Here is a 9,782-nt window from a genome sequence, read left to right as displayed (position 1 = left end):
CATCCTATCTCACACAGTGGCCAGCCAGTTCCTCTGGAGGTCCAGCAACAGGACATTGAGGCTGAGGCCTTCCCCTGAGAAGAACATCAGAAGAGCCCTGCTGGATCAGACCAGTGAAGGTCCATCCAGTCCAGCCTCCTGTCTCACACAGTGGCTGACCAATTCCTCTGGAGGGCCAACAAGGCAGAGAGGCCGAGGTCTTCCCCTGAGAAGAACATCAGAAGAGCCCTGCTGGATCAGACCAGCGGGGTCCATCTAGTCCAGCCTCCTGCCTCACACAGGGGCCAACCAGTTCCTCTGGAGGGCCAACAGCAGGGCATACAGGCTGAGGCCTTCGCATGATGTTGCCTCCTTGCTCTGGGATGCAGAGTTTCTAGACAGTTCTTTGGTTTGGTCCAGGACTGGGTTGTTCTGGCTCACCGTTGGGTCTCCAACTATAGTTAGGGGGTTTTTTTGTTGCTCTCTCTCCAGGGCAAAAGGAAAGAAAGAAGCATTGAAGGGAAAACGTTCTGCACCTAGCAACTGGCGCCATCTTCTCAAACATGCCCCGTCCTGCATAGAAGAAAAGGTGAGAATCAGCCCAAGCATGATTTGCTAGCCCCAAGGCCAGCTCCTCTTCACATCCTTGGTGAGGCGGGTGTGTCCACAGAGGGAGGCTTGCCAGAGCCAAACACCAGTAAACAATTGAGCAAGATTTCTGCTGACATAGAAATACGCCCCTCCCGTAGGTAATTGTCACTTTTCTCCCCTTCTCAGGCTGGTTTGGAGAGCAGTTGGTTTAGATAAGGCAGAAAGGGGGAGTGATTTCTCCCAGGGAAACTTAACTTGACGGAAAGTTCTGGAGGGACAATAGAAAGGACTTCTTTTGCCCCGTTCTGTATCATTCCGATTGTTGCCTCTATCCCAAGACAGCAACGGAGGCCCAAGATAGGGTTGCCAATCCCCAGGTGGGGGCAGGGGATCCCCCGGTTTGAAGGCCCTCCCCCAGCTTCAGGGTCATCAGAAAGCGGGGGGAGGGGAGGGATATGTCTGCTGGGAACTCTATTATTCCCTATGGAGATTTATTCCCATAGAAAATAATGGAGAATTGATTCACATATATCTGGGGCTCTGGGGGGGGGGCTGTTTTTTGAGGTAGAGGCACCAATTTTTTAGTACAGCATCTAGTGCCTCTCCCCAAAATACCCTCCAAGTTTCAAAAAGATTGGACCAGGGGGTCCAATTCTATGAGCCCCAAAAGAAGGTGCCCCTATCCTTCATTATTTCCTATGGAAGGAAGGCATCTAAAAAGGTGTGCCGTCCCTTTAAATGTGATGGCCAGAACTCCCTTTGGAGTTCAATTATACTTGTCACAGCCTTGATCTTGGCCCCACCCCTAATGTCTCCTGGCTCCACCCCCAAAGTCTCCTAGCTCCACTCCAAGGAGGAATCCTGTTCACTGAGAAACCACTCTAACGGGCAGGAAGCTCTTCCTAATGTTGAGCCGGAAACTCTTCTGATTTAATTTCAACCCGTTGGTTCTGGTCCTACCTTCTGGGGCAACAGAAAACAATTCCACCCCATCCTCTAGATGACAGCCCTTCAAGTACTTGGAGATGGTGATCCTATCACCTCTCATTATCATCATCAATCATCATCATCATAGTTTATTACAGCCTCGAGACCAGGATACAGTATAAACATAATATGGAGAAGTAAAAACAGACGTAATATACATAGTAAAAAATCTAAGTTTAAGAACCTTTAAAATGCAAATAACCACAGTCTAAGAATTGATGCACAGAACTCAGCGACTGCATATGTAATCTCTGGATTCTTATCTGATAAGAGCCAATAGAGTCTTGCTTTGTTTCTATTAATATAACCAGGTGTCCTATCAACTAATGGAGTAATAATTCTAAAACTAGCTTCCCTATAACACGGGCAACTGAAAAACATGCTGTACAGGTTCAACCTCGCTTAAGGGGCATGAGCATAGCTGTTCAGAGTAAGGGATTTTATTGTACCTGCCTTGCATACCTGCAGATGGAAGGGCAGAATATCTAGCTAAGGCAAATGCCCTTCCACATATCACCTCTCAGCCGCCTCCTCTCCAGGCCAAACATCCCCAGCTCCTTCTGCCTTTCCTCATAGGACTTGGTCTCCAGACCCCTCATCCTCTATAGGACAGCCCTTCAAGTACTCGAAGATGGTGATCCTATCACCTCTCAGCCGCCTCCTCTCCAGGCTAAACATCCCCAGCTCCTTCAACCTTTCCTCATATGACTTGGTCTCCAGACCCCCCATCCTCTATATGACAGCCCTTCAAATACTTGAAGATGGTGATCCTATCTCCTCTCAGCCGCCTCCTCTCCAGGCTAAACATCCCCAGCTCCTTCAACATTTCCTCATAGGACTTGGTCTCCAGACCCCTCATCCTCTATAGGACAGCCCTTCAAGTACTTGAAGATGGTGATCCTATCACCTCTCAGCCGCCTCCTCTCCAGGCTAAACATCCCCAGCTCCTTCTGCCTTTCCTCATAGGACTTGGTCTCCAGACCCCTCATCCTCTATAGGACAGCCCTTCAAATACTCGAAAATGATGATCCTATCACCTCTCAGCCGCCTCCTCTCCAGGCCAAACATCCCCAGCTCCTTCTGCCTTTCCTCATAGGACTTGGTCTTCAGACCCCTCATCCTCTATAGGACAGCCCTTCAAATACTCGAAGATGGTGATCCTCTCAGCCGCCTCCCCTCCAGGCTAAACATCCCCAGCTCCTTCAACCTTTCCTCATAGGACTTGGTCTCCAGACCCCTCATCCTCTATAGGACAGCCCTTCAAATACTCGAAGATGGTGATCCTATCACCTCTCAGCCGCCTCCTCTCCAGGCTAAACATCCCCAGCTCCTTCAACCTTTCCTCATAGGACTTGGTCTCCAGACCCCTCATCCTCTATAGGACAGCCCTTCAAGTACTTGAAGATGGTGATCCTATCACCTCTCAGCCGCCTCCTCTCCAGGCTAAACATCCCCAGCTCTTTCAACCTTTCCTCATAGGACTTGGTCTCCAGACCCCTCATCCTCTATAGGACAGCCCTTCAAATACTCGAAAATGGTGATCCTATCACCTCTCAGCCGCCTCCTCTCCAGGCCAAACATCCCCAGCTCCTTCTGCCTTTCCTCATAGGACTTGGTCTCCAGACCCCTCATCCTCTATAGGACAGCCCTTCAAGTACTTGAAGATGGTGAGCCTATCACCTCTCAGCCTCCTCCTCTCCAGACTAAACATGCCCAGCTCCTTCAACCTTTCCTCATAGGACTTGGTCTCCAGACCCCTCATCCTCTATAGGACAGCCCTTCAAATACTCGAAGATGGTGATCCTATCACCTCTCAGCCGCCTCCTCTCCAGGCTAAACATGCCCAGCTCCTTCAACCTTTCCTCATAGGACTTGGTCCCCAGACCCCTCATCCTCTATAGGACAGCCCTTCAAATACACGAAGATGGTGATCCTATCACCTCTCAGCCGCCTCCTCTCCAGGCTAAACATCCCCAGCTCCTTCAACCTTTCCTCATAGGACTTGGTCTCCAGACCCCTCATCCTCTATAGGACAGCCCTTCAAGTACTTGAAGATGGTGATCCTATCACCTCTCAGCCGCCTCCTATCCAGGCTAAACATCCCCAGCTCTTTCAACCTTTCCTCATAGGACTTGGTCTCCAGACCCCTCATCCTCAATAGGACAGCCCTTCAAATACTCGAAAATGGTGATCCTATCACCTCTCAGCCGCCTCCTCTCCAGGCTAAACATCCCCAGCTCCTTCAACCTTTCCTCATAGGACTTGGTCTGCAGACCCCTCATCCTCTATAGGACAGCCCTTCAAGTACTTGAAGACGGTGATCCTATCACCTCTCAGCCTCCTCCTCTCCAGACTAAACATGCCCAGCTCCTTCAACCTTTCCTCATAGGACTTGGTCTCCAGACCCCTCATCCTCTATAGGACAGCCCTTCAAGTACTTGAAGATGGTGAGCCTATCACCTCTCAGCCGCCTCCTCTCCAGGCTAAACATGCCCAGCTCCTTCAACCTTTCCTCATAGGACTTGGTCTCCAGACCCCCCATCCTCTATAGGACAGCCCTTCAAGTACTTGAAGATGGTGATCCTCTTACCTCTCAGCCGCCTCCTCTCCAGGCTAAACATGCCCAGCTCCTTCAACCTTTCCTCATAGGACTTGGTCTGCAGACCCCTCACCATCTTCGTCGCCCTCCTCTGGACCCCTCCCAGCTTGTCTATATCCTTCTTAAAATGTGGTACCCAAAACTGAACACAATATGCTATGTGAGGGATAACTAGAAGCTCGTCAGTTTCCATTAGCGTGTGTTGGCATGGCAACTGTATCCCTTCCTGGCGAGAAACCACCTCGCCAGAATGATTCATGCTCTAGTGCCAAAGAGGCAAGATGGCTGCCATGTGGTACACACACAGTACAGGGATGGGATGGGGCACAGTGGTAGAGTACCCGCCTGGCTTGCAGAAGATCCCAAGCTCAACCCTCCGCATTTCCAGGGAAATGGACCAAGGAGTCGGTGATGTGCAAGACCTTGGCCTAAGACCCTGGAGAGCTGCTGCCAGTCTGAGGAGACAACAGTAACCTCCAGGGCTTTTTATATAGCAGGGACTCATTTGCCTATTAGACCACACCCCCTGATGCAGCCAATCCCCCAAGAGCTTTCAGGGCTCTTAGCACAGGGCCTACTGTAAGCCCCAGGAGGGTTGGCTACATCAGAGGGTTGTGGCCTGATAGGCAAAGGAGTTCCTGCTACGAAAAAAAGCCCTTTTTAACCTCAATGGCGTAATGGTGGGAGAGGGCGTGGCTCACTGTCAGAGCTTCCGCTTGGCAAGCAGAAAGTCCCAGGTTCAATCCCTGGCATTTCCAGTGAAAAGGGACTAGGAAGTTGGTGATGCCAAAGATCTCAACCTGAGATCCTGGAGTGCCGCTGCCAGCCTCAGTAGACGATATTATACTTACTTTGATGGAGCAGTGGTCTCATTCAGTATAAGGCAGCTTCATGGGTGTTCACTAAAACAGCAGTCCTCAACCTTTTTGGCACCAGGGACCGGTTTTGTGGAAGACGATTTTTCCACGGACCGAGGGGGGTGGGGGGATGGTTTCGGGATGATACAATTTCGTACTTTATCGGTGTGGTGGTTAACTGTGCACACTCTTATCTCGGGGAACCGGGTTTGATTCCCCACTCCTCCACTTGCAGCTGCTGGAATGGCCTCGGGTCAGCCATAGCTCTTGCAGAATTGTCCTTGAAAGGGCAGCTTCTGGGGAGAGCTCTCTCAGCCCCACCTACCTCGGAGGGTGTCTGTTGTAGGCTTGCCAATCCCCAGGCCCCAGCGGGGGTTCTTCCGCTTTCCCAGTCTCCTTTCTGCCCCCAGTCAACTGGCCAGCGGGGGGAAGCTCCGCCCCCAAAGCCACCATGTGATTTTTTCCCCTCCAGAGGCTCCAGTCTCCAATTGGAAAGGCTTCCTCTTGGGATGGGGTGTCTGTGTTACTTTGAAGAAGTTGGCTGCAACTCGTGAGTAGAGAGGCCAAGCCCTCACTTCAGAGTCACCAGAAAACGGGGGCGGGGGGAAGGGAAGGAACGTCTGCTGAGTACTTCATTATTCCCTATGTGGAGATTGATTCTCATAGGGTATAATGGCGAATTGCTCTGGAGGTTTCAGGGGCTCTGGGGGAGCTGTTTTTTGAGGTAGAGGCACCAAATTTTCAGTATAGTATCTAGTGCTTCTCCCCAAAGTACCCTCCAAGTTTCATAATGATTGGGCCAGGGGGTCCAATTCTATGAGCCCCAAAAGAAGGTGCCCCTATCATTCATTATTTCCTATGGTGTAAAACAATTTTTATTATTCAGCAACATCAATCAATAATCATCCAAAAATAAACATCAAACATATTGCATCACATTTCCCATCTCCCTCCCCCCTTTTTATGACTTCCCCGGTGCATTCAATGTAAAATACAAAAAGAAAAAAAAGTAATATTAACCTATTAAGAACCTTCTAAAAACTGGAGAGCCAGTTTGGTGTAGTGGTTAAGTGTGCGGACTCTTATCTGGGAGAACCGGGTTTGATTCCCCACTCCTCCACTTGCACCTGCTGGAATGGCCTTGGGTCAGCCATAGCTCTGGCAGAGGTTGTCCTTGAAAGGGCAGCTGCTGTGAGAGCTCTCTCAGCCCCACCCACCTCACAGGGTGTCTGTTGTGGGGGAAGAAGGGAAAGGAGATGGTGAGCCGCTCTGAGACTCTTCGGAGTGGAGGGCGGGATATAAATCCAATATCTTCTTATAACGATAATAAAATACAAATAAGAATAAAATTACTTATTACTATTATTTTCTATCCTAATTAATAGTCTTATAAAATTACTATACTTAATTTTTGGTATTATCTATCTTAATTGTTATCTATAAATCCCCATCCTCATATGCAAAAAACACTGAATATTTCCATAATTTTACTTTATCTGGAGTTGACATTTTACACTAAAAAAAGAAAGAAAAAAGTTAACCATTATTAAAAATCACCAAATGTCCTTTCACCTTCCACTGTTTTTCAACATACTTTTGGAATTTCTCCCATTCCCTGTTATATTTATCTATATCAAGTTCTTTTAAAGTTCTAGTAAGTTTGTCCATTTCGCTCCAATGCATAATTTTCATAATCCAGTCCCATTTTTCTCGTAATTTATTTTGCTTCCACAACTGCGCATATAATGTCCGTGCAGCCAAAAGCATGTACCAAAGCAATGTTCTGTCTTGTTTCGGAAAACTTTCCATTCGTAATCCCAACAAAAAGATTTCAGGTGCTTTCTTTATATTGTAGCCCAAAATCTTTGAAATTTCTTGCTGAATCATTTGCCAAAATTGTATATAGCCTTTTCACAAGTCCACCACATGTGATAGAAAGATCCTTCATGTTTTTTACATTTCCAGCATCGATCAGACATCTGGTTGTTTATTTTCGAAAGTTTCTTAGGAGTCATATACCATCTGTATAACATTTTAAAACATTAAAACATTAAAAATTTCTTTAATATTGTTACATGTCGATATTTTCATAGAGTTCTTCCATAGATATTCCCATTGTTCCATCTGAATATCTTTATTTATGTTAATTGCCCACTTTATCATTTGAGATTTAATCGCTTCATCCTCTGTAGACCATTTCAATAATAATTTATATACCTATTTCCTATGGAAGGAAGACATTTAAAAAGGTGTGCTGTCCCTTTAAATGTGATGGCCAGAACTCCCTTGGAGTTCAATCATGTTTGTCACACCCTTGTTCCTGGCTCCACCCCCAAAGTCCCCAGATATTTCTTGAATTGGACTTGGCAACCCTAGTCTGTTGTGGGGGAGGTAGAGAAAGGAGATTGTAGGCCACTCTGAGACTCTGTTCTTGAAAGGGCAGCTTCTGGGAGAGGTCTCTCAGCCTCACCTACCTCACAGGGTGTCTGTTGTGTGGGAGGCAGGGAAAGGAGATTGTAGGCCGCTCTGAGACTCTGTCCTCGAAAGGGCAGCTTCTGGAAGAGCTCTCTCAGCCCCACCCACCTCACAGGGTGTCTTTTGTGGGGGAGGAAGGGAAAGGAGATTTCAGGCTGCTCTGAGACTCTGTCCTCGAAAGGGCAGCTTCTGGAAGAGCTCTCTCAGCCCCACCCACCTCACAGGATGTCTTTTGTGGGGGAGGAAGGGAAAGGAGATTGCAGGCTGCTCTGAGACTCTGTCCTCAAAAGGGCAGCTTCTGGGAGAGCTCTCTCAGCCCCACCCACCTCACAGGGTGTCTGTTGTGGGGGAGGAAGATAAAGGAGATTGTGAGTCGCTCTGAGATTTGGAGTGGAGGGCAGGATATAAATCTAATGTCTTATTATTGTTGTTGTTGTTACTACTACATTGTAATATATAATGAAATAAATATACAACTCATGGCTCGATTGCTAACAGACCATGGGCCTGGGGTTGGGAACCCCTGCCCTAAAACATCAGCTACTATAGCCCCATTTGTATCTCACACTGACTACCATGAAACTTGGCAACCACCATCGTTTTATCTCGGTCCTCCAGCTTTGTCCAACGCATGGCAGTCAGCCCCCTTGGAGGGGGGACATTCCCATTGGCTTAGCCAAGAGGGAAGCCACAAGGAAATATCCTTGATAGAATGAGCGCTCGAAAGCCCAGCTGTTGCTTGTCGATAACGGGTTCCTGCTGCTGTGTAGCAACCAGCTGGGCTCTCATCAGAGGTCCTCGCTGGGGGAAAGGGGGGTGGGGGGGGAGGTTGGATACTTTCCATGCAAGAACCAGGACTCACATCAGGGTAAAACGAAGTATATCTAGAAGTTAACTAGAATGAGGCCCAGTTCGTATTCCCACTTTAGGTCACAGATAACGATTATAAAATAATTTCACATTAGTCTAAGATTAAGAAATTACTGCATTATTGTAAGACCTGGAAGGGCGGTGGCTCAGGGGTAGAGCATCTGCTTGGTAAGCAGAAGGTCCCAGGTTCAATCCCCGGCATCTCCAAGTAAAAAGGGTCCAGGCAAGTAGGCGTGAAAAACCTCAGCTGGAGACCCTGGAGAGCCATGAATGGGGCTGTGGCTCAGTGGTAGAGCATCTGCTTGGTAAGCAGAAGGTCCCAGGTTCGATCCCTGGCATCTCCAACTAAAAAGGGTCCAGGCAAATAGGCATGAAAAACCTCAGCTTGAGACCCTGGAGAACCATGAATGGGGTTGTGGCTCAGTGCTAGAGCATCTGCTTGGTAAGCAGAAGGTCCCAGGTTCAATCCCCGGCATCTCCAACTAAAAAGGGTCCAGGCAAGTAGGTGTGAATAACCTCAGCTGGAGACCCTGTTGGATCAGGCCAATGGCCCATCCAGTCCAACACTCTGTGTCACATAAGAGAAGCCCTGTTGGATCAGGCCAATGGCCCATCCAGTCCAACACTCTGTGTCACATAAGAACATAAGAGAAGCCATGTTGGATCAAGCCAATGGCCCATCCAGTTCAACACTCTGTGTCACATAAGAACATAAGAGAAGCCATGTTGGATCAGGCCAATGGCCCATCCAGTCCAACACTCTGTGTCACATAAGAACATAAGAGAAGCCATGTTGGATCAAGCCAATGGCCCATCCAGTCCAACACTCTGTGTCACATAAGAACATAAGAGAAGCCATGTTGGATCAAGCCAATGGCCCATCCAGTTCAACACTCTGTGTCACACAGTGGCCAAAAAACCCAAATGCCATCAAGAGATCCACCAGTGGGGCCAGGATGCCCTTCCACTGTGCCCCCCCCAACACAAGAATACAGAGCATCACTGCCCCAGACAGAGTTCCAACAATAAGCTGTGGCTAATAGCCACTGATGGACCTCTGCTCCAGTACTTGGATGGGAGACCACCAAAGAAGTCCAGGGTTGCAGCGCAGGAGCAGGCAATGGCAAAACCCCTCTCAATGTCTCTTGTCCTGAAAACCTTATTAGATCACCACAAGTTGGCTACAAATCGATGACGCCTTCTACCACCACATGAAGAGAAGAAGACTGCAGATTTATACCCCGCCCTTCTCTCTAAACCAGAGTCTCAAAACAGCTCACAATCTCCTTTCCCTTCCTCCCCCACAACAGACACCCTGTGAGGTAGATGAAGATACTGGATTTATATCCCGCCCTCCACTCCGAAGAGTCTCAGAGCGGCTCACAATCTCCTTTCCCTTCCTCCCCCACAACAGACACCCTGTG

The 9,782-nt window shown here is 48.4% G+C and overlaps 1 non-coding gene across 1 annotated transcript; it reads left to right on the top strand.

Moving 5' to 3' along the window:
* The first annotated feature begins 8,630 nt into the window (after positions 1 to 8,630).
* Positions 8,631 to 8,702, top strand: TRNAT-GGU (transfer RNA threonine (anticodon GGU)). The gene has a single exon. It is a non-coding gene; the product is annotated as a tRNA-Thr (tRNA).
* The last annotated feature ends 1,080 nt before the right edge of the window (positions 8,703 to 9,782 follow it).

This window comes from Heteronotia binoei, chromosome 4 (assembly GCF_032191835.1).
Source record: "Heteronotia binoei isolate CCM8104 ecotype False Entrance Well chromosome 4, APGP_CSIRO_Hbin_v1, whole genome shotgun sequence".
Taxonomy (NCBI): domain Eukaryota; kingdom Metazoa; phylum Chordata; class Lepidosauria; order Squamata; family Gekkonidae; genus Heteronotia; species Heteronotia binoei.
The sequence above is the reverse complement of the archived record's forward strand: the minus strand, read 5'-3'. Positions and strand labels throughout refer to the sequence as shown.